This window comes from Apostichopus japonicus, chromosome 3 (assembly GCF_037975245.1).
Source record: "Apostichopus japonicus isolate 1M-3 chromosome 3, ASM3797524v1, whole genome shotgun sequence".
Taxonomy (NCBI): domain Eukaryota; kingdom Metazoa; phylum Echinodermata; class Holothuroidea; order Aspidochirotida; family Stichopodidae; genus Apostichopus; species Apostichopus japonicus.
Window position 1 is genome coordinate 30,982,834 of NC_092563.1, and position 24,484 is coordinate 31,007,317.

General features: G+C 37.9%; 2 long non-coding RNA genes across 3 annotated transcripts in view; both read right to left on the reverse strand.

Annotated features, from left to right (window-relative positions):
- LOC139965850 (uncharacterized) overlaps positions 1 to 24,484 on the reverse strand; it is a 142,011-nt gene that overhangs the window by 50,892 nt on the left and 66,635 nt on the right. The window lies entirely within an intron of this gene.
- Positions 16,112 to 23,705, reverse strand: LOC139965851 (uncharacterized). Its single transcript, XR_011792402.1, has 3 exons — positions 23,464 to 23,705; positions 21,603 to 21,729; positions 16,112 to 16,181 (listed from the first exon to the last, which is right to left on the reverse strand). It is a non-coding gene; the product is annotated as an uncharacterized lncRNA (long non-coding RNA).

Sequence of the window (24,484 nt, forward strand, 5' to 3'; positions counted from 1 at the left end):
CCAGGATTTTGTAGTCCAGATTTAACAGCGTTATTGTACACCAATTAGGGTCCAAATGGTTTCCCGACTTTGGGAGGAGAACAATATTTCCAGCCCTCTGTGTTTGGCTCATGTAATTCAACTGGAAAGCGGTAGCGAACACGTCTCTAAAGTCCCCACCGAGAACCTCCCAGAAGGTCCGATAGAACTCAGCAGGGAGGCCATCGGGACCGGGGACTTTCCCTTCTTAATAGCTGCTACCGCTGTCCAGAGCTCACCAACGGAGAGATTCGAACCCAAGCTATCGTTTTACTATGAGGGGGGGGGGGGGGCCTTGTCTATACCAGACAACAAGTCTTCCTGGAGATCCTCGCTAACAGTAGCCCTGGGGTACAGGTTCGAAAAGAACGATTTAAATACCTCAGATGCCTAGTGACCTGCTTAGCGAATTTGGTTCGCACAATTGACGTTGTGTTTATGAAGGGTGCACAATCGTACACAATCTCTCAATGAGTCGGTATTCACATCTGGTCTGTTTTCCCTCAAGTAACCCTATTATATAGTTGACTCAATGTAATCAGTCTTACATGACACTCGTAACTCCCATATAATAACGGGCTTTGCGACAGTGTCTATCCACGGTCGATCACACCTCAAAGTTCCCCAATAAGTCCTAAGTGGCTTCCTGAACCAAAGTGACACAATTAGAATACCAGTCATAACATATAGTCAGGGTGCTAGCCCGGTTTCATTTACACGTTTGGGGACGGAAGGTTTGATGGTCCCGATCAGAAAAGGGCACAGGGGGTCTGGGGTTTGAATATATATGAAATTTCCTTTTTTTCCAGGGGGCCATCTTGGATTCTGGCCGCCATCTTGGAAGTGGGTGGCCCAAGCAACATACCATGACCATCATCCGTTTCAGTGAACTCGGAAACACCTTAATTGACACCTCTTTTTTTCATCTCCGATTTTTACAGCCAGATATATGACATTTCCTTTTTTTCTGGCGGCCATCTTGGAATCTGGCCGCCATCTTGGAAGTGGGCTACTCAAGCAACATGCCATGATCATCATCTGTTCAGTGTACCCGAAAACACCTGAATTGACCCCTCATTTGTTCATCTCCGATTTTTACAGCCAAATATATGACATTTCCTTTTTTCTGGCGGCCATCTTGGATTTTGGCCGCCATCTTGAAAAATCGGAACCGATAAAGTGGGTTCCACGGATAAAATCGATAGATAGGTCGGAAAGAAACTCCATGCCAAATTTGGTACTTTTGTCCGGCCGGTAACGTTAAAGTTGCTAAGCCACCTGACTGATGGTGGCGCTGCTCTAGTGGCGACACGCTTGCACTTGTTCTCGTCTGTTTACCGTCTTTTTCACTGTCTATATCGTAAAGTTACATATACTCACACATACAGGATGGATTCTACCACATGGACGATCATGTTACTCATGTTTCTCTCGATATTATATCCTTGCTTCGGGGAAATGGAGGATTGTTTGCCACCTGTCAGTATCCGATACACTACAGCCGAACTCTATGCACTGCGTAGTAAGCCTATACACGACGACCTACAACGTTTACTCAGTACGGACATATCGATCCCCAAGGAAGTTCGCAAACGGAAACGCGGCAAAGCAGGAGGCGTGCGAAAGAGAATGCAGAGACTGAAGCACAAGCCCTATTTACCAGCCATCGTAATGGGTAATGTACAATCACTGACCAACAAAATTGACGAGATTTCTGCTAACTGTAAATATTTCCACGAATTCCGTAACGCTAGCATACTGTCCTTCACCGAAACCTGGCTTACAGATCATCATAACGACTCACATGTCTCAATCGATGGATTTAAACTATTACGGGGGGATCGGACTGCCCAATCTGGCAAAGGAAAAGGGGGTGGTGTATGTATTTACGTAAATGAGAAATGGTGCCACCAGAACAATGCACTCATCAAGCGCCATTCGTGTTCACCGAATATCGAAGTTCTAACTGTTAGTCTACGCCCATATTACTTGCCAAGAGAGTTTTCGCATGTGATCGTTCATACTGTTTATGTGCCTAATCGTAACGTGGCCAAATCGGCAGCATCAGAACTTGTTGACATTATTGATCAATTCGAGACCATGGCCCCAGATGCTTTAACTATTATCAATGGCTACTTCAATCACTGTAATCTTAAAAGGAGTAGCGTGAACTACTACCAACAGATTAAATGCCCGACCCGAGATGCAGCTATCCTGGACCTATTGTACACGAATGTCAAAGATGCTTACCTGTCCATTCAATTACCCAAACTCGGAAAAGCCGATCACAACCTTGTCAACCTGGTGCCTCGCTATAGACCCAAGATACAAAGGGAGAAACCCCGAACAATAGCAGTAAAGCAGTGGAATAATGCCTCTATTGACCATCTCCGGGCAGAGTTGGACTCTACCTACTGGGATATATTCGTGGAGGCCAGCGCTGACGTGCACGAGCTAACCCAGACAATAAGTGATTACATCTCATTCTGCGTCGAGAATACCATCCCATCGAAGCAGGTCAAGATCTTCCCGAATAATAAACCGTGGATTACGAAGAGGGTGAAGGTAATTATCAACAAGAAGAAAGGACTCTTCAAAAAAGGTGACACAAATGCATTGAAAGAGGTACAGAAGGAGCTCAAAAAGGTGATCGCCGAAGAAAAATCCGCTTACCGTGACAAGATCGAGGGCTTATTCAAAGACAATAATATAAAACGTGTTTGGGACGGTATCCGACTTATGAGTGGCTATAGCAATAAATCTAAATCTTGCCACTTACCTGCAATCACCACAGACTATGCCAATGATTTGAACACATTTTACAACCGTTTTGATGATCATGATTTTTCGGATGAACTCCATGGTTTGAAAACTTCATTGACAGATTCTAACTGTAACATAGTAGTGTCAGAGAATGAGGTTCGCAGGCATTTTTTAAAGTTACATCCATCAAAGGCTGCCGGACCAGATAATGTTTCACCCAGAGTTTTAAAACATTGTGCCCTAGAGTTGGCTCACATTTTTACTAAAATTTACAATTTATCTTTTGAAACGGGACAGGTGCCTCATCTCTGGAAGCAATCTAGGATAGCTCCAGTGTCTAAGCGGCCGGTCATATCGAGTATGAATGATCTCCGCACTATTGCCCTAACGGCTGTGCCCATGAAAGTCTGTGAGCGTTTATTTTTGAACCACTTTAAGCCTTTGGTCACCCCTTTTTCAGACCCCTTACAATTTGCCTACAAAGCCAGTCGTAGCTGCGAGGATGCAATCCTCGTTCTACTTCAGTGGTTATATTCTCACTTAGAGCAACAAGGCACCTCTGCACGTGTGACGTTTTTCGATTTTTCTTCCGCCTTTAATACTATCCAGCCACACATTCTCACAAAGAAACTTATCAGAATGGACATCCCTCATGGGTTCATTAACTGGATAATGAATTATCTGACAGAAAGAACCCAGTTTGTTAGTCTCGGTCCTACATGCCGGTCAGGTGTAATTCTGTCCAACACTGGAGCTCCCCAGGGAACTGTCCTTGCACCTTTTCTCTTTACTTTGTACACGGCTGACTGTAGGTCTCAGGAGGAGATGTGCCCCCTCATCAAGTTCGCTGATGATACAGCCATGGCTGGTCTCATCCATGGTGATGATGATGAGGCATATCTCCGTCAGCTGCAGTCATTTGTGGACTACTGTGACACCAACTTTCTTCAATTGAATATCTCCAAAACGAAGGAGATGGTTATTGATTTTCGCCGTAGTACTGTCCCACCACCACCTGTCATTATCAAGAGTATGGAAGTTGAAAGGGTGTCCTCTTACAAGTACCTTGGCGTTCACTTCAACGATTCTTTAACTTGGGGCGATCAGGTGGATGCTCTAATCAAGAAGCTGAATAGCAGGTTGTATTGTTTAAATAAAATGGCCAGTTTTAACGTCCGTACTTCTATAATGGATATTTTTTACAACGCTACTATCTGTGGCGTATGGCGGTATTGTCTTGTCGGTTGGGGCGGGAACGCCACGGGGACTGACAGAGACCGTATTGACAGCATTATCCGTAAAGCGGGTAGAGTCATTGGAGACCCCCAATCAACAGTTGAGGAAATTTATGTGTGCTTGCTCCAAAACAAACTAGACATTGTTTGGAATGACCATGATCACCCGCTTCACTGTTATCTGCACGATAATATCATAACTAGGAGCACTGGCAGACTGCGTCTCCCACCCATGAGAACCAACCGTCATCGCAATTCGTTTATTCCACGTGCAATAAGGCTTTATAATGATAACTTGAGCCATTAGGTCCTGCCTATGTGTGTTTTTTATTGTTCGGTTGTTTAATGTTTTATCGTCCCGTTCTATCCCTGTCTTTCATATTTGTAACATAGCCATATTTTTGTACTGTCTTTTTACATTTTATGTGCAAGATCTTAATTTCCTTCTTTGGAGTAATAAAGTTCTACTTATCTTATCTTATCTTATCTTATCTAACAATATATATCACAAGCATGTGAACATTGACCAAATTAACTACTTTCAAACATATTTCCCAGCTGTTTTATTTTTACTGCTGAGTTGACATGGAGACAACAGGAGTGCATTACCTAAACATTGTTTTGCCCATACTATGCTGTAATAAATGTACTGGAAACGCAGGTTGTAAGAGAAACATTAAACACATCAAGTGCTACATAATTGACGATGAATCATTTAAAAAAAAATATATATATATATATATATAGCAAATTTAAATACTGCTTTTATCTGGTGTTAGAAGCTTTCACTTGATATCAAAGTAAACAATTGTCCAATATTTGTGGGAATAACATATGACATGTTCTTAACATACACTCTCCAGTTATAAAATACATTTGATCAGATAGTAAAACTTTCAGAGGTATGGTCTAACAAATTTGCATTATAAATTATATGTAAAACGAAGAACACATAATGTTATATGCCTTGTCGCTAAATTCTTATCAAAGTCATTTTTTAACAGTATCATTGTTCTGATATGTATAACATAAACCGTAATGATGCCATTTAATAACTAAAGGTTTCACGAGGAATGCCTTAATACCAATTGAAAAACGAAATACATGTTTGTCTTTGATGAATTGATTCTTTAATCGAATGAAGACGTAGTTTGCTTCAAAAAAGTGTAACCAAGTTCAATAAACTTTTCAACTTAAATGTAACAAACTATTTGGAACGTTAATGACGGCTTTAAAGTATTGATGAAATGCGATATCTACAAAAGATTTAACGAGTTAACGAACTTTTGATGTTTACAAATCACTGTTGGAGCAATATACCCATAACAGGTAAACAAAGACCCATATATAATTTATTGATGCAAAACAAAAGTAAATAATTAATTTTGATATTTCAAAACTAGAAAACGAAAAACGGTTTGTGGTTCCAATGAGATGGCTACATATATTCATGGAGTGGTTAGCCATACGGTGTGATATTTATGAAAGTGTGCCACACTATAATGAAGAGGATTATCTATTGACTAATGCGGCAACATATAAAAAAAGGTACCAGGAATCAGTTATCACGTTAACAAAAGAAATTTTAGTGATATATTGTAAACATATACATAAATGATTATTAATGAGGTCACATTTTATGGTCCCATAAGCTTATATCTTTATACTTACAATGTATTATCGAAGTTCATGTGTGAAGCTTATTAGACATACTATAAGAAAGATATCTGACTGGAAATTGTATTTTCACATATTAAGATTAATAATTTGCAAACAAACCCTGCACGGTTGATTGTATGAATGTATTGTGACAAAGTGTATATGTCAAGGATACAATCTATGGAAAATTGGTTTTTCTTTCTGCTTCAAAGCCATTTCTTGCAATTTGATGAATATCAATGACATAGTGTTGGAGACGTCATGAAAATGCTCCTAATGTGTACTGAATCGCCGTACCAGTATGAACCAAATTTTACGTTGAGCCCCGTCCACTAATTAATATTAATGAGATGAGAACCAAGAATAATTGGGAACATCTACTCATCATGGGGTTTTTCTATTACGTAACGCATTGATTCAACTGGTGGTTGTTGAGATATCTTGCTTACAAGTTGTTTTGACGATTTTGAAATTAATCCCGTCTATTCATGATCTTAATGTTGCAAAACGTGTTGCTGCAATGACCGTGTACATACTACATAACTAAATAACCATATCAAGATTGGACTAAATCGGATATAAGATTGCAGAGATATTGACATTTTGAGAATTGTATGTAAAGCCCCGACCACCATTAATAGTCGTGAGATCGGATCTTACAGCAATATGGCATATCTGCATATCATGGAGCATCTACCTACCAACTACGACATCAATTCACATTCTAGAGATATCGCTTTTACCGTAATAATACTCTAGGCCTGCCCATTCATGAGCATTAATGAGAATGAATGTTTTGAATATATGAACATGTACCTATCATCAACTGACATCATCATACCAAGTATGAAGACCATTAGACATTGGCTGCAAAGAGGTATACATGCTCATCGCCGTCCACTCATCAATATTAATGGCATGCGTACCAAAAACATTATATATCATGTACTCAATATGTACAACATATGTACCATATATGACATCATCTCATGTTCTTAGTATTGAAAGCAAAGTGTCACTAACACAAATGCACTCGCACATTTACACACAAGTTAGCATGACTATAAAGGTACCTTAGACTTTGGCATCGGAACCAAAGGAATTCATTTCTTAGTTATTTACGCCAGAGAGAAGTTTTATTCTCTTCTCGACGTGTTGGTTAACATCATGTGTAGTATATGTTCCCTCTCCAGGAAAATCAATCGTGATACACACCTGACAATGATCACACATTCACAGTCTCGATGCAAGGGGACTGGGGTTGAGAGCTGATCAGTCGTTCGGTTATTTGGTTTTTGTGTCCATGTTCTTTCTGGGTGACTTTATACGTAGTAATCGACGCGTCTAAACTGTTCAAATATCAAGCAACATAAAATAACGCTGTATGGTATAGTCACCAAAGGTAAAAAAACAAATCGAAAACAAATGAATGCGATACAGAACTCAATCGTAAGAAAGCAAACATTTGATCACAAGATGCTTATTAAAACATCATTGGCGTTAACAAGACTTGGCGGCAAATTCATTAAATGAATAACTGATATCAAACAAAAAATGTACAAGACGTTTATTGCCTTGTTGTTCAATTCTTATCAACTTCTTTTAGTAACGTCTTTCTGTTCTCATCATATAAAAATGAAAACCGTTATCATGCCATGTATCAATATGATGTTGTGTTATACCAGTTATCATTCTTAATATAATATCGTTAATGAAGAACTTGTTTGCCTTCTATCAATGGTATCTTACATCGCGTGTATTCGTAACTTGCTTAAATAAGTGCTATAAAATCTGCAAAGAAGTTCGTTTCACTAGGTCAATGACTTTTGATCTGAGATGTTAATGACTTATTTGGTATCTTACGGATGTTTTCAAAATATTGATGTATGACGACCTCTACCATAGCTGTTAACATCCAGTTAACGAACAATTCATTTTACAAACAGCCATTGACACAGAAGGCCTTTATTTTGTGACAGATAAGCTTATAATGCCCAAAACTGAACATATTTTTTCTTACACTATTTTATGATATCACTATTTTGTGAATTGAATTTGACATTTAAAACCAAATGAACCAATTTATGAGTTCTTAGGCAAGATAACAGTGAAATAATCATTGATTAAGGAACTGCTTAATGTCGCCAAAAGGCGCCTGCCAAAACCCTTGATATAACAATATATTGATTATGTTGGAATAGGTATATGTCATTCTAAATTCTTATTAATTTTTTTAGTCATAATTTGTTGGATGATTCGCGAGAAAAGGAATGTCTTTCATGGTGATGTTTACTTTATCGAACAACTCTTAACATGATAGTCCAAAACTAATCATAACTAAGTTGCTTCGATATGCAATAAGTATCGAAAGGAAAGATCAAGTGTGACAGCTGAAGTATATTTAGATCTTTGCATTAAAGCTGTCTTTGCAATAACTCAAAATATATTGTAACAAACCAAACATAAAAGGATTGCTTCGTTGACATTCTGGGGAGTACACAAGAAGAAGAAGAAAAGAAACCTGACAAAAACTGGAAAGAAACCTTGTTGAATCAATACCATTTTTTAAGCAATAGTTTAAAGTTAATCATGAAAATAAAAAAAAAAGCTTTAAGGACAAACATCAATAAAAAATATGAACTGTTTCATTTGTTCAAGTTGCTTTTTACTTCTACTATAACAGATATAAAAGGGCGTTTCGTTCATAAGTTGTTTTTCTTTTCAATACTAACGGCGTGTGGCAGATTATATATACATATATATATATATATATATATATACATATATATATATATATATATATATATATATATACATATATATATATATATATATCTATATATATATATATATATATATATATATATATATATATATATATATATATATATATATGTGTATATATATATATATATATATATATATGTGTGTATATATATATATATATATATATATATATATATATATAGCACTGGATTGGGGCATATGTTGACACCCTTCTAAGTGGGGTATAGGTTGCCATTTGGACATGTGACCAAACACCATGGTAGGGGTGTCATGTTGCACCTTGTACACTTGTCACATAGAAGGGGGTACATGATGGCAAAACTATTTAGGGGTATTCTATAGCCCATAAGGGAACGGTATATCCATTTCGGTTAACATATACCCAGAGCGCTTTTCATATCCCATTTTCGGGGTGTTTGTTTACCACCATACATTTAGTGTTATTATATATGGCACCAATGCTATCATGGTATATATCTTCAGTAACAAAATGCAATTATGCAAAGGGAGGATGCTACACATATGTTTTGCACTGGTTCACGGCATGCCAAGGGGGGGGGGGGGGAAGGTGCCTTCGAGGCGGTGGAAGGTGAGGCAGGGGAGGGTGAGTGGGAGTGGATGAAGGTGAAGGCGAGTGCGAGGGGCGAAGGTGAGACAGGGGGAGGTGAGTGGGAGGGGTGAAAGGTGTGTGCGAGGGAATGGAAGGTGCGTGCGAGGCGTTGGAAGGTGAGGCAAGGGGAAGGTGAGTGGGATGGGGTGAAGGTGAGTGCTAGGGGGGAAGGTGAGGCAGGTGGGTGAGTGGGGGGAGGAAGATGTGTGCGAGGTGGTGAGAGGTGTGTGCGAGGCGTTGGAAGGTGAGTGGGAGGGTGTGAAAGGTGTGTGCGAGGGGATGGAAGGTGCGTGCGAGGCGTTGGAAGGTGAGGCAAGGGGAGGGTGAGTGGGAGGGGGAAGGTGAGACAGGGGGCGGTGAGTGGGAGGGGGTGAAAGGTGTGTGCGAGGGGATGGAAGGTGCGTGCGAGGCGTTGGAAGGTGAGGCAAGGGGAAGGTGAGTGGGAGGGGGTGAAGGTGAGTGCTAGGGGGAAAGTGAGGCAGGGGGAGGTGAGTGGGAGGGGGTGGAAGGTGTGTGCAAGGGGATGGAAAGTGCGTGCGAGGCGTTTGAAGGTGAGGCAAGGAGAAGGTGAGTGGGAGGGGGTGAAGGTGAGTGCTTGGGGGAAGGTGAGGCAGGGGGAGGTGAGTGGGGGAGGAAGATATGTGCGAGGTGGTGAGAGATGTGTGCGAGGCGTTGGAAGGTGATTGCGTGGAGGGAGGTGTGTGCTAGGAGATGGAAGGTGCTTGCGAGGCGGTGGAAGCTGAGGCAGGGGGAGGGTGAGTGGGAGGGGTAAAGCTGAGTGCGAGGGGAGAGGATGAGGCAGGGGAGAGGTAAGTGGGAAGGGATTGAAGATATGTGTGAGGCTGTGGAAGGTGCGTGCCAGGCGGTGGAAAGTGGAAGGTGACTGTGGGGGGAGGGGGAGGTGTGTGTGAGGCGGTGGAAGGTGATGGACACACAGGGGAGTGGAGTAAAACTATAAATAGGCACAGTTATTGGTGAAATATCCAGGAATACTAACTATGACATTAATGAACCAATTACCAAAAACGAAAGGAAGGGTCAGGGACGTAGCTAAGGCCTGATAATTGGGGGGGGGGGGTGGGGGTGTACTGGCTGAAATTCTAACTGGATGGGTTTTGGAGCCAGAAAATTCCGACTGCTGCCTTGTACCCCCACCCCCCCCCCCCGCACTACTCGCCAACGATACGGTCAGTTACAGTCAGACACCGTACCTATCTTTCACGACTGCACTTTTGTTCCGATCTTTTTTTTTTCGGTACATTTGTACCACTGGCTCTCACTTCACAAACTTATTAATCACTCTGGTTAAGCAAGTAAGCAACGGAGTGTAAGTTATCTGCTTGATAGGCTACATAAACTACTGAGTACAAAAGCTATGTTAACGTTATAAAGGGGGGAAAATGCAGTGCTTTTTCCCCCCTGGGGGAGGGGGGTTGGGGCTATTTATCACTCACATCAAGTGTTCACAAATCAAATGTTCACTTCATTCCAACTGAGCGTTTGGAAGTGATTAATTCAACATTTTGCAGAAAAACGTTGAGTTGACGAGATACGATAAGTTGTCAATTAACCATTTTGCAAAAATATTTTCAATTGCTCAGATGGAATGAAGTGAACAATTCACGAGATATGATAAGTTGTCAATTAAACATTTTTCATATAATTGTTAAATTGCTCAGTTAAAGCAACTGAGCAATCCAACATTTTTCTGTCTTTTGATCAGATTTTATTCTGTTATCTAAACAATTTACTGAAAATTTCGCCTTATGGGGCACTTTTAAGCTTCCGTAGATTAGCATTGAGTTTTATATATGCTTACGTTGCACAGTGGTTCGTGTAAGATGTAGGATGTGTAAGGGCAGCAATAAAGAGAAAGAGCAAGATGTTTTGGAGTAGGTTCATTTAGTTTATAAATGGTATAAGTGAAATATCCAGGACTGCTACTACCTTGACCTGAATGGACAGGTCAGCCACTGAAAAGGGAGGATGATACATAACACCTCGCCTTAGGTACATAGCCAAGTTAAATTGGACAATTTTAACGCCCCTCTCCTAAAGTATAGGGTTCAACCATGGAAAACAAACAAGGAAGCTGAAATTATTTGTTCCAAATGAGTAGAAGTGTTTGAAACTTTGAAGAAACATGTTCCTCTCCAGTCTAAATGTAGAAAAAGACAAGGATGGGGAAATGAACTGCAAAGTGAATTACTACATTTTCTATCTTGTTCCATCTGGTTGCCTAAATAATCTACAAAAGATTACAAAAGCACAAACACAAATGAAGACATACTTCATGCTTTTTTAATTGTCACATTTATTAACGTACACAAAGGGTTCTACTTGTGTTATGTAATCCCAAGAGGATTGAACTTATGCAAAGCGTTTGGACTGGCAAGATGTAACATAATATTTCAATTGTGAGTTAACAAATATATTCAAAAGTAGGACAGGTGGATGAACCATTAATGAATGGGTCTATTATGCATATAGGACAACACCAATTTGTGACAGTTCACTTTAAACAATACCTGAAACAAAGGATTCCATCACTCTCAAATGCTTAATTTCGGCAGAATTCTGGCCTTAAAATCTTATAGTACCGGTACTACAAAATAGCGGAATATGAGCCTAAGTTGTTTCCTTCTGTCTTTTATATAATTCTTTTTATTCTATCTTTTATTTTCAAGCTTTCATGCTGCTTTCTTTAACCTGCAAACATAAGGGTAAAATGTTTTATCAGCGAATCTGGCTCCACAAGACCACTTAGGCTTGACTACAATGCCTTTTGTCCTTCATAAATTGTGAATGTCTTTGAACATGGATTGTCAGTGCAGGCCATAAAAATCCTAGTGGGGTATGTGTGCTAGACTGAGTAGTACTCCAGCTACTTGGAATGATTAGACAACAATGCTTAAAGCGTAATTTTTCAGCCAGTTATTTCCATTTCAATTGTGAACTGTACTGTTAAAAGTGCATACATGATCCTTAACATACCAAGTATAAAGGCACTTTCAGTGTGCATTTAAATAAAAAAATTACATCTGAATGGTGGGACTATCTATATCATATTTTAAGTCATTCTCAATATTGACTTTCACAGTAGGTTTGGTGATTTCTTTTCATGCGAAGGTGATCAAAGATAGGTGCAATACATATGAAAGAAATGAAGAATGCATATGTACCAGTATGCTATTTCTTTAACATTAAGTGAAGTACATGGTGGCTACAGCACAAAATGTATGAAATGAAGAATTCCAATGCTTGACACTATATGCTTGGTTATTTTATGCATAGGAGGTCAAAGATACAACACAGAATGCATGAGATAATTAATTTCAATGTGTGACAGTATATTAGGTGATTTTTTTCATGCAAATTTATGTCAATTATGGCTACAACACTGAATGCAAATGTCATATATTTTTAGGAAAATCCATGTTGAATAATTGAAGTCAACAATGCAAAAACAACTCCAGAGATCAAAATGATCCAATGAAAAATGAAGATTAACATTAGGTCATTTCATTACAATAATTCAATACAATTCAATATAATATAATAATTCAATTTATAGAATGAAGACAGTTATACTGGTGATAATTAGCTTCAGTGACAAGAGTCTCAAGTAACACATGCAGACACTTATGATTAACAAACAAGAGCCAAACTAAGTGTCATACAATAGGGTATCAATTATTATTGGTTTTATCGAATTGACAGATTTCTCCCCGTTAATACAGCAAATTCCTATGAAACTTGTTTCAACCTGTTGTGACTTAAATGATAAATACAGCAGGAGCCACTACTGCTTTCTATTGTATAAACTTGTAAGTATCTTGTTGAACTTGTTGTGACTAATAACAGTCAATTGGTGTTGACTGTTATTCAACAACTTGCTAAACCTTTTTTTCTTTTTATTTCTTATTAAAGTCTCTTTTCTTATTCCAATGTGGCTTATTCATTCCACTATTAAGGAGGGAAAATAAACAAAACTTTCTAAGAAAAATGTGTTGTGTGAATATTGTGTGTTGAAAAAAAAGTAAATTTTTATAAATAATTTGGAAAATTGGCAATGAACAGTCACATAACAACAAGAGAACAGCTAGAGTAAAAAGGATTTATGCTCTGCAAGAAGGAAGATTGTCCTGATGATCAGATATACACATTTTAATGAATCACCCATGGTACAATGTTTGTAATGTGCATCATGTAGCAACAATGTATCATGATGATATATTGATGAAAAACTAAGCTGAGTAAAGCCATGTGAAATTTACTTTAACTTTTATTTGAGATTCATCCAAATGAGCATCACATTAACAGTAGACTGTCAATTTTGCTTTTATTAAACATGAAAGTTGTACTGATAAGAAATTAAATTTCACATTAATGAATCAAAGGAGGTAAAGTGAAAGAAATGAACAGTGTATCAAAGGTATGCTCTATTGGCCCCAAATATGCTATATAGTCAAATATGGTCACCTTTTGTCAAAATTTTTAATTGAAATGGTTCTTGATTTCTTTTTGTCGAGAAAGCTGAGATCCAGCCAAGGTCTTTGAACAGAATGGGCACTGTAGACAATCTCTGTGGACATCCTTGCCTTTGCTGAAGCGGTTTATGAGCTGTAAATAAGAAGTAAAAGAAATGGTTGCAAATGCATTGGTAACACCCACGGTCACCACAAACTGCCCAATTACATTCACTGTACACAGAGCCAATCAATACTGATATCGACATTGATGTCTTCTTTAATTAAAAAGAAATATAGATTTCAATAAATTCAGATGAAGACACTTTCACAACTTTCACGAAGTGTTCCCAGTTTCATGCTTCTTTCATCAGGTTCTGGTGTAAATTTTCCTGTGGTATATATATATATATATATATATATATATATATATATATAAATGAAAATCGTAATGAGTTGGAAAATCAAGAACAGTGAAAAAACTTTCAGCCTCCACCGGGATTCGAACCACGGGCCTCCCGCTCTGTACGCGGACACCCTAACCACTAGGCTATGGACGCTGATTGTATGTCCAGAGGTTCGAAACCGGTAAGGAAGATCGCAATTCCACTGTAGGCGTTTGTCACCTATATCGAACAATACTAGTTCTGTTTTTGGTGACATATTTTGCCCTACTCTAGAGATCAAACTGATGCTATCCAACTCGAAAATCATTTGTGATTCCTAAAGCCGGATCTCGAAAGAGATACTTTGAACAGACTATATGTTGCATTAACATATATATATATATATATATATATATATATATATATATATATATATATATATATATATATATATATATGATAACAGCCTAAATTACTTATGAACTCTGGTTGGATTATTCATCAACATAGCCATATTGTGGTTCAGAATGATTTAAGGGACAAGGAGTTTTACAGTGTAGTTAGTCCAGTCTTGTCTTACAGTGTAGTTAGTCCACTCTTGTCCATTCTGTGTGTTTCACCACTTGATTTCACATTGCAATAAACCAATATTACATGTGAGTGACAGATTAGCAATGTTGTGTAGCAACGATACGTAACGATGAAGAGAATGAATAATACAGGCTTCTACATTTTAAATTTACTCGAATGTCGATGATCCTGCTACTTAACATAGTAGCAAATCTTCTAGAAATTGTGTTACTTACAGTGCAATTGCAACCATAATTATACTAGTAGTAGTAACATGGGTCTAGAGTCTAGACCTAACTAATAGACGTTGTATAACAGGCTAGCCTGTGTAAGTTATATCATCCAATTGTTATGTTAAAATCATAACACAACGCCAGTCACCTAATCTCAATTACTATAGAGCACTACAACAGTGTAATGTTGTGTGTACTCAGAAGTTTAAGAATGTAAAAAATGCGTCTCGGAAGTGAGCTGGGTTCCTCGACAATATATATAACAATTTTTTGGAAAGATTTTATTGCCCGAGATTTTTGATTGTTATTCCTGGAGGATGCAAGCTTTGTTTGCGCAAATTGTGTATCATTGGAAAGCTACGAGTGTATATAAAATGATGATTCATATAAATATGTCCATTTCACCCCCTCTTTAAGTGTCATGTTTGCCTACCAGATTGTGTGCTTGTCATTATGTAAATGAGTATTAATGGTAGACCAGCTTACTGTGATGAAGATGAATTTCCCCATGCTCTTTCTTCCCCTCATATCGGACATGCTTATATGTGAATGCTTGATTATAGTCTGACTAGATTTGTGAAAGGATGAATTCAGGCAAGCTTTTGAGTAGAATTCTTTTTTATAAATTGATCAATGTCTAACTAGATAAAGAGTTAATATCTAAACAATGTACCCACTGCTACTTGAGGTTTTCAGACTTTGGCCTTGAATTTCAACTGAACCCTCTAGCCTTCAGATGAAAATGGTCCCTAAATAACCTTAATTGTTGTTTCCAGTTTATTACCAATGTAAGAAAAGTTTGTATTTCAGTATGTGTAAATGCTACATTGCAAAGTCTGTTGTGTTGTGACCACTTAAAACTTGCAATAGCTAGGAAAGTTTCGTAATTATGTTATCAACCTGCCACATTCATAAATTACCTTGGTCACTATAAAGTAGTCTGCACAGCTTGACACTGTGAGGTTCTTCGTGTAAACACTGCGTGGTAATATATCGTTATATGTCGACAGTGTAGTTTACAAGACAGTGTCTATACACAAAGATTCTGATACAAGGAAAGATATGTGCCAGGCAGTGCAGGCTAACTGTTAAAATGAGGTCATTTAACGACCATGGCAGGTGGATTACATAATTGTAGGAAACTTTTTTTTGCGGTAGCATGCTATATTTGGGGCCGATACAGCAGTATGACCTATAAGATTATATCTTCAACAGTTGTTCTGTTCTAGTCATATACCTCACTTTTTTTAGATGTGGTTTATTGTACAGTAACATCAAGATGACATAAAAGCAAGCAGAGTGCAGTTAGCTGGAAATTTACAAGATACTACATTTAGTTAGCCGGCTAAGGACAATCTTGTGGATAAACAATCAAACTCATCATCCTCATCTGATTCAGAGACTGAATATTTTGCATCTGTCTTGTTGTTGCAGCCAGTTTGTGTGTGTATCTGTAAAACAAATATCCAACACCTCATAATTTTGGAAGATCAGGAAGATTGAACATAACTAGCTGAATGAGATGAAATAATGTACAATTAAAATAGTATATGAAGTCAAAAGTCCTATATACAACATTTTAAAATCATATGATAGATTATTCAAAAACTATTTTACACCATATATGATTATAGCTGTTATCAGCATGTTTCTATTCAATTGTGTTACATGTCAGGGTAATTGCTTACTACACAGAGAGTCATTGCATTTTTTTGTACAGGAGATTCAAATTCTTATAGCAAGAGAAAATAGGTGGGACATATACCATGTGGAATGTACATCCCTTCAGCTGAAGTGGAATCCAAGAGATACAAGTTATCAGCCCATTTGCCATCACCATTCCCCCTACCCTTTGATGGGGTGTATATTAAACCTACACAGGTTATAGCAAAAGTTTCAAGGTATACAACATTTTGTGTGAAAGTAACAAAATTACAAAATCAATAAGTTATCTCTCAATGTGATTTGGCATTGGTTCAATACATACCAGGAGTAGATGATGGTAAATGTAGGAATTGAACAGAAAGTGGGAGGGTTCTTTAACATGGGTTAAAATAGTAAATAAATGAAATACTACGATTGCTACCTTTAACCTCAAAGTACAGGATAGCCAAAGCAATGGAGGTCAAGGCAACTCCCACAAACACCCCACCCCTACCATCCTTAGTTTCAAGACAGAACGGAAATGTTTGACAGTCCAGCCCCTACCAATGATTCTCCCATTGCAAACAGGGTAAAAAGGGTCTATGTTAAAGGTATGCTGTATTGACCCCAAATATGCAAAATTTTCAAATATGGTCCATTGCATATGGTCATAATTTTTATACTCTTCATATTACCACCCTGGAGGTAATTTACCTCACTGGGACATCCAGCCATCTTCTTTGCTTATTTAGCATTATGGGAAAGGTTTAGAGGGTAATGCCTCCAGGAAAAGTGCAGTTTGAAATCATATAGCAAGTATAGCATTTAGTTAGGGGCCTATACATCTTTAACCTCTATACATTGAGAGTGATCAAGAGAAATATATTGGGTTGGGATAACTTAAGTACATAAAGGCAAAGGTATTAGTAAGTATATAGGAATACCACCTTTGAAATTAATTTATTAGCCAGGCAACAGAAAAGGAGGGCAGAGATATACCCAGTAGCTTATCCAAAGGAAGGGGATCAAACGGGGATCAGGACCGCCAAGAAGTCATCCCTTAGCTTCCAGATGGAAGGTATAACAGAAGTTTTTTAAACAATACCGCTGACATTTGTTCATCCCATAGGCAGAAAAGAACAGGGCAGGAATATGCCCAGTAGCTTGGACAAACAAGGGGGGGGGGGGGCAGAGCATCCACAGGGAAGACTTAAAAACATAATCAGGACCACCAAGAAATCTACCCTCAGCTGGGGGTAAACTTCAGAGCCCCAATGATCACCCCCCCCCCGATCCTTCCGTTGGAAACAGGAATGGGGTCTATGTTAACCTCTACACATTGAGTATTGCAGTTATCAAAATTAGACAATCAATAAAGGAAGCACCTCTCAATTTGATTTTACATCGTTTCATGCATACGAGGGCATGGAGAATGGGTGAGGGTAGAGATTAAAGGAAAAATGTGACAAAGATATTGGGAGTAGGTTAACATTATTACATATATCGGCAAAGGTATATTAGGGAAGTATAGCTAAGAATACTACCGTGAAATTAAATCGGTTAGATAATAAAAAGAAGAAAAGTAGGGTAGGGATATATCCTGTAGTTTAGCCACAAAAGGAGGGGAGGATAAGAGGGAGGGGATAAATCAGGACCACCAAGAAATCTACCCTTAGCTTCCAGATGGTAGCCAGCTGGGGGAATATTTGATAGCCCACAATAAATCCCTGTGGCCCATTGCAAATATGGAAAATTGGGGTCTATGTTTACCTCTTCATAAATTGAAAGTTATCAATAACATAATAAGGCAATCTAAAAGGGAGGAAACTTTCAATGTGATCTTGCATTGGGTCTGCTTAACAGGTTTAGAGGAGGGGTAGGGTCGAGATTGAAGAGAAAGGGGGAGATGTTTTGGAGTGGGGCAAAATTATTAAGTATGCTACATTAATAGTGAAATGTCCAGCACTGCTATTTTTGACCTTAATGTACAGAGCAATGCAGGACAAGAAATTTCCCATCCCCTTGCCATTTGTTGCAAAACAGAAGCCAAGGGATAATTTTTCACAGCCCCAATGTTTCTCCCCATTACAAACAGGGTCAAAAGGGGTCAATGTTAACCTCTGCACATGCAGTATTGCCTGCAGTAAGAAAATTAGGCAATCAACAGAGGAGGCAACTCTCAATGTGGTTTTAGAGTGAGTATTCTAACTGGGCATACACAATTTCTTAAAGTTATTGAATGATTGAACAAACATTTACAGATACACAATGAACATGAAGTTTACCCACTACAAATCCGAAATGCATAAATGGCAATAAGATGTATACAGATAAACCTCACTATAGTGCTTTAATATTGGATTCTATGCAGTACTCTTTTTGACTTTTTCCAATTTATTTGGTTTTGACTTGTCCGCTTTCTAGTGAATACTTTAGGATATATTATTCCTTTCAACATTTCATCATGGACTGGTTTAACTTTAAGTTAATATGAGTAGGGGATAATTGCTATCTGTATGGAATAACATATGAAGCAAGCATGTATGAGTTCTGACACATTATTACAATGTCAACATTAAGTTTATTTAAGGTGATCCTAGCAGGTTAGGGTCATGTACTATAGATCCTATTGCTCCATTGACACATGTTTTTTCAATTTGCTTTCTTGCATTGCAATTGCAAAGAGATATTATAGTTTTAACACATTGACACAGTCCTAGATTTATCCATTTTATTAAATGTTTTCTTTTAATGGGGTTGCAATAAAAATAGATATTCAAATAATCAAATATAACCAACTAATCAACCAAGTAAACAATCAATCAATACTGTAAAATAAAAGCAAGCCTTTGTCAAAGTTAATGTACAGTAAAGGCTGTTAAACGAACTACAGTATTGATTAGATGAGCATGATTTATATTGCTCTGTTTTACACAGCTTTAATTTCTATTGATGAATCTTTCTTAGATGATCAACAAAGCAGAAGGATTACCTTCAAAAGGCCACAAAAGGACCTCTTTTCCAGGCTGGAACTGTCATAAGTAGCTGCCTAGAAGAAATTTCATTTTGTAGATTTGAATGAAGTATAATGAAAGAGTATTTTAAATAAAGGGCAACACTAAATATAAGTGTATTTTATATGAAATAGATTTGTGGTTTCAAACCAGTGTACTTAAACCAGCAGTCAGCCAACTTTTGACTGCAAGAACTTTTGACAGCAAGAAATTCAGGCACTCAGCCATAAACAAACTGATTACCAGCCAATCCCATGTTATCCCCCTCCCCCCCCCCCCCCAAACACACTCACACCTCCACAGAAATACAAAGTCTTAACTCTCCAGAGAAAGGGCTTATCAGAGCATCACTTTTCTGTGTGGTAAACAGAGCTAGTGCACAGGTGCGATCATATCCATAAATGTATGCAACCTACCTGACATATAAACAAATTTGTCCGAAACAACAGAATGGAAAACAAGTGCAACAAAAACTTACGGGTACTACAGAGTTATCTCTGACATCACTGTCTGTAGCTTCTTTCTCATTATCTGGCTGCTAAAGAGAAACAAATACTCCTCAATTGATTTGAATGTAGATGACATTCAATGCACTTTAAAGAATTGATGTAAGTAGAGATATGAAGGAGAAGAGGGGGGGGGGGGGGGGTTCAGGTACCTAACAGTACTTTGGTAACTTCTGTAGAATTATTGTAAAACATTACCAGACAGAACATAACAAAAAGAAATCATAACAACTAAAAACTACTCCAATGTTGTTTTTTAAAATTGGGAAGTTTGCACTTACTTGTGCATCATTACTTTGAGAAAAAATATTGGCCATATTCCGAGGCCTGTTCTTATGTTACAACTGAACATTAGGCGTAACATACATCAATTCTAGAAGAATCAGACGTGTTAACTGATGAAATAGCAGCTTGTGACTATGGCGACTATGAATTTGAGTCGTATCAACATTTCTACAGTAACTGTAATTATTTTTCGGGGGCATTGTGGCAAACATTACACACAATGCGGCAATAGGTTTCCTGAACAAACTTATACATTTTGTTCAAAAATATAACTTTACATTTTACATTGAAACCGGGTAGTATGTTCGAAACCAGGTAGCAATCAGTTGGGTGGGTACCTGGGTTACTTGTGCAAACACTAGTTTGTATGAAACTCATATCAAGGCTTTAAAGACACTATTGCAGCCGGATCAAGACCTTTTTTGTATAATAACATAAGATATAAGATATATAAGATATAAGAATCTTTATTGACCATAAAAGGAATTGGAGTTCACTCCATCTCAGTATAACATACATAAAACAGTCAAAAATACATCAAAACATAAGATTTATAATATATACATTTCTTAAGACAATAAAAATTCATGTACTGGCATATAGTAAAAAACCTTATTTCCTACAAAACTCGTTGGCAAGACTAAGAATGGCCCTTGGCAAGAACGAACGTCTGTATCTTTCTGTCCGGCATCTGATGACAATTGGCCTGCCAGTTCGACTGCTATAATCAACCTGATTTCCTAGAGGATGTTCCGACGACGTAATTGACAAAATATTTCTTTTAGTTACCCTGACAAGCAGCTCATCTACTGATCTGAGATCATCAGACCGGCAAACTCGCCTCGCTTTTCTAACAAGTGTATTAATCTTAGCCATGTCTCTAGCGGTCGTATTGCCACCCCATGCTTAAAATCTTAAAATTTTGCAAGAAAATTGGTATGTGTAGCAGTTGAGATGTGAGACGTATACATCTCCCATGATCACAGAAACTACAACAAATCAACTAATTGTATCTTAAAGATCTATACTTACTGGCCCCATATTAAGCATGCTATCACTTTAAAAGCTTATGAGATTACATTCTAGCCGTAGACTGTAGAAGTAAAAAAAAAAAGCTCTGACTTCAAATTAGCCTGGAAATATATACATCATTCTTCTTATTTGTTTCACTAGTATGGGTTCTTCTTCTAGTACAGTTCAGTTTACAAAAATGATGAAATAATAAATGTTGTTAAACTGATTGATTCTGAGAGGTTCAGATTATTGTCCAACTTGGCTTGAGCAATATCTCTTGTAGAGTTGACATGATGAATGTTGGAACTTGGAATACAGATAGCACACTTTAAGTTACATATAAACTCTGACAAAATGCTTTGTACTAAAGTTTAACTGGAAAAGATACAAATTTAACAATGTACTATACCTATTTTGTCATCTATCCAACAAGATGTCAATGAAGTGTGATCTGTTTTCTCTTTGCAGTACTGTAGTTAATAGCTGCCTGCAAATGGCTAGTCTTCTTAATCTTGGACATAACTTCATCTTCAGGTCTGAAATACAAAATAGGTGTAAGATGGATGGTCACAACTCTTCTAAGACTAAAGTAACAGTATAGGCCTAGGATATGTTATGTTACTCTATGAGTATTATACATAGATGTGACTGAGTTCAAACACACCCTTCTCTAATCTGCACTATTTGAACAATTGTGTCTGGCCATAAATGAGGAAAAAAATCTAGACTAGTCAAGCATAGAAGGCTGGTGGGCTTTATCTCCAAAAGGTAGGTTGAAGCGTGAGCATTCTCATTATGTTCCCTGTTGATTGAATATACAATCTTATAAATATATGGACTAAAATGAAGTCAATCCACTTCCATAAGTCATGAAGATTTTGATTGAACAATATATCCTTATCAAAGCATTGTTCAATTGAAATTACACAATTCACATTGCAACAAATAAAAAACCAATTGCATTTCATTAGAAAAATATGATGATTGAGAACTCCTTGGGTCCTTTATTCAAAGAAAATGACCCAATACTACTACAGTAGTACTTTATTGTTCAAATTGTTGAGTGGTAATGGCAGTGGTGACAGCTGCTTTGATTTGCCAGCATGATAAATATGATACTTACTTTCTTAGTGAGCTTGCATTGAATTAGTTGAATTTGCGATTGATTAGCCTACTGTACACGTAGTTTGTAAGTTGTAGGACTACCAGTACTGCAGTACTAGGTATCACCATTCAATACATTACACGTAAGTTGCAGTACAGTACAGTAGTAACTAACTGTAGTATAGTAAAGGCTTCATGATTGGCGCGCACCCTCGTAATTGACGCACCTTCAAATATTACTAGCAACGATACAGCAGGCCACCTAAACTTTTTGCAGTCTAGCAGAATTACATATTTGATCAGCTTGAATTCATTTCAGCTATTTGCTGACCAAATTGTGGTTTTTCTTAAGCTTTTAACACCCTCCACCCAGTTTTGCACGTTTCTTGGTCATTTGGAATCTTACACCCTAAAAATACCCAACATTACCTCAATATGATACCACTTATCTCTGGGACCTGACCTGTCTGAGCTTAGAGGCTCAGAGCATAGCAAACTGCATCCAAAGTCAATTGATGTATACTAAGGCCTACACTACACTACAGTTAGCTTATCAACGAATGTGTCAATTTAGGGGTATGAAAGAACTTGACACGGCAGACATTTTGAGGTCAAATTCTGCTCAATTGTACAGTGCATAAGCACAGAACCCTAAATATTTAGAGATCATTACATTTCTGAGGAACTACACATATGAAAAACACATACAGGTACAGTTGAGTGATTTGGATTTTTCCTTGATATACAGTAGGCTACATCGTTGATCAAATCCTAGGCTTAAGTGCGTCAATTATGCCACCATGATACTAGTAGTAGTGACACGTAAATTTAGGCTACAATTCTTCAGAACAGCAAGGAAGCCCCAAAGCCCCCTACTCATGACCTTCAAATATAAACAAGTAGCCTAATGAATGAGATAGGTACTTGTTCGGCTCGGCACACTCGATACCTCCTACCCTATAGTACCTAGCTTAGGCTTGCCTAAGGTATGCCGTACAACCGGCTAATATGCACAATTTCCATCCAATAATACTGCTGTTAGTGGCGACAAGTTTCACATGAAGAAGTATATTGGATATTCAGGTAATGCGTAAGCCTTGGTTTCAAGTGAGCACCTTATCGGTAGTCTTTCACCGATAAAATTACAGCCAATATGAGATACTTACGTTGGATGATATACAGGATGTGTACAACAGTCGTAGCCTACTTCGCGTACGTACGAACAGTGTATACCTCTGTGCTGTGTCTAAACAGTTGATGGCGCCATGTCGTTACAAGTCTCGTACTGCGATGGTCTAAAATTGCCAATTTTCGTTATTTTACAACCAGAATATTCCAAATTTCACCAAGAATAGCAATCATGTGTCTTTAATACAAATTCTGGATGTCGCTGATATATATATCCTCGTTTTCCCATATATTGCGCGGAAAGTTGAGGATATCCTACATACACCGTATGCGAAAATAACGTTATATACACTGTTGAGTGAGGCTCAAATTTGCACTGAAAATGCTCTTTATAGCAAGAACATACAAACAATTCTAAGTTAATTTCTGATAAATACCATCATGTTGGCTAAATACGAAGTGAAATTTGTTTACACAACGCAGGATATTTGAATTGCTAATGCCTCAGACTTATGTTTACCAAAAAGTTGGTAAACAGATGCCCAAGGTACACATAGGCCCCGGCTACCATGCACGAATGTAAACATATGCCCGCATTCATAACTATATATATATATTGTTACGAAGTCCAGATATCATGGTTTGGGAAACGAACACAATAAAGTAGGTTAGATAGGTTTTGTTTTAAAAGAATCTAATGCGTGTCTCTTGGTAACAAAAAAATATAACTTAGCATAAATACATTACATACCTTAATACTTAAAGTTAACTTAGCGCGCACGCAAGGTACCTCGCTACCGTCGGGGTGTCAAATCCCAGGGTAGTCTGTAACCGTAGTGCGGGTGTGTCGGGAAGCTTCCGGAAGGCGCTTTTCGTATAAATAACAGCTCCGGTATAGAGAACAGGACCAGGTAAGGTAAATAATAAGTTCATAAGAATGGTATCCAAAAGAGAGTTAAGAGTAAGTCACACACAGCGTGGTTGGCATGGTGAAGAAAGGCCGGAACGGAAAAGGTAGGTTTTCTAAGGGCTATGCAGACATAGTTGTGACACGTGGCG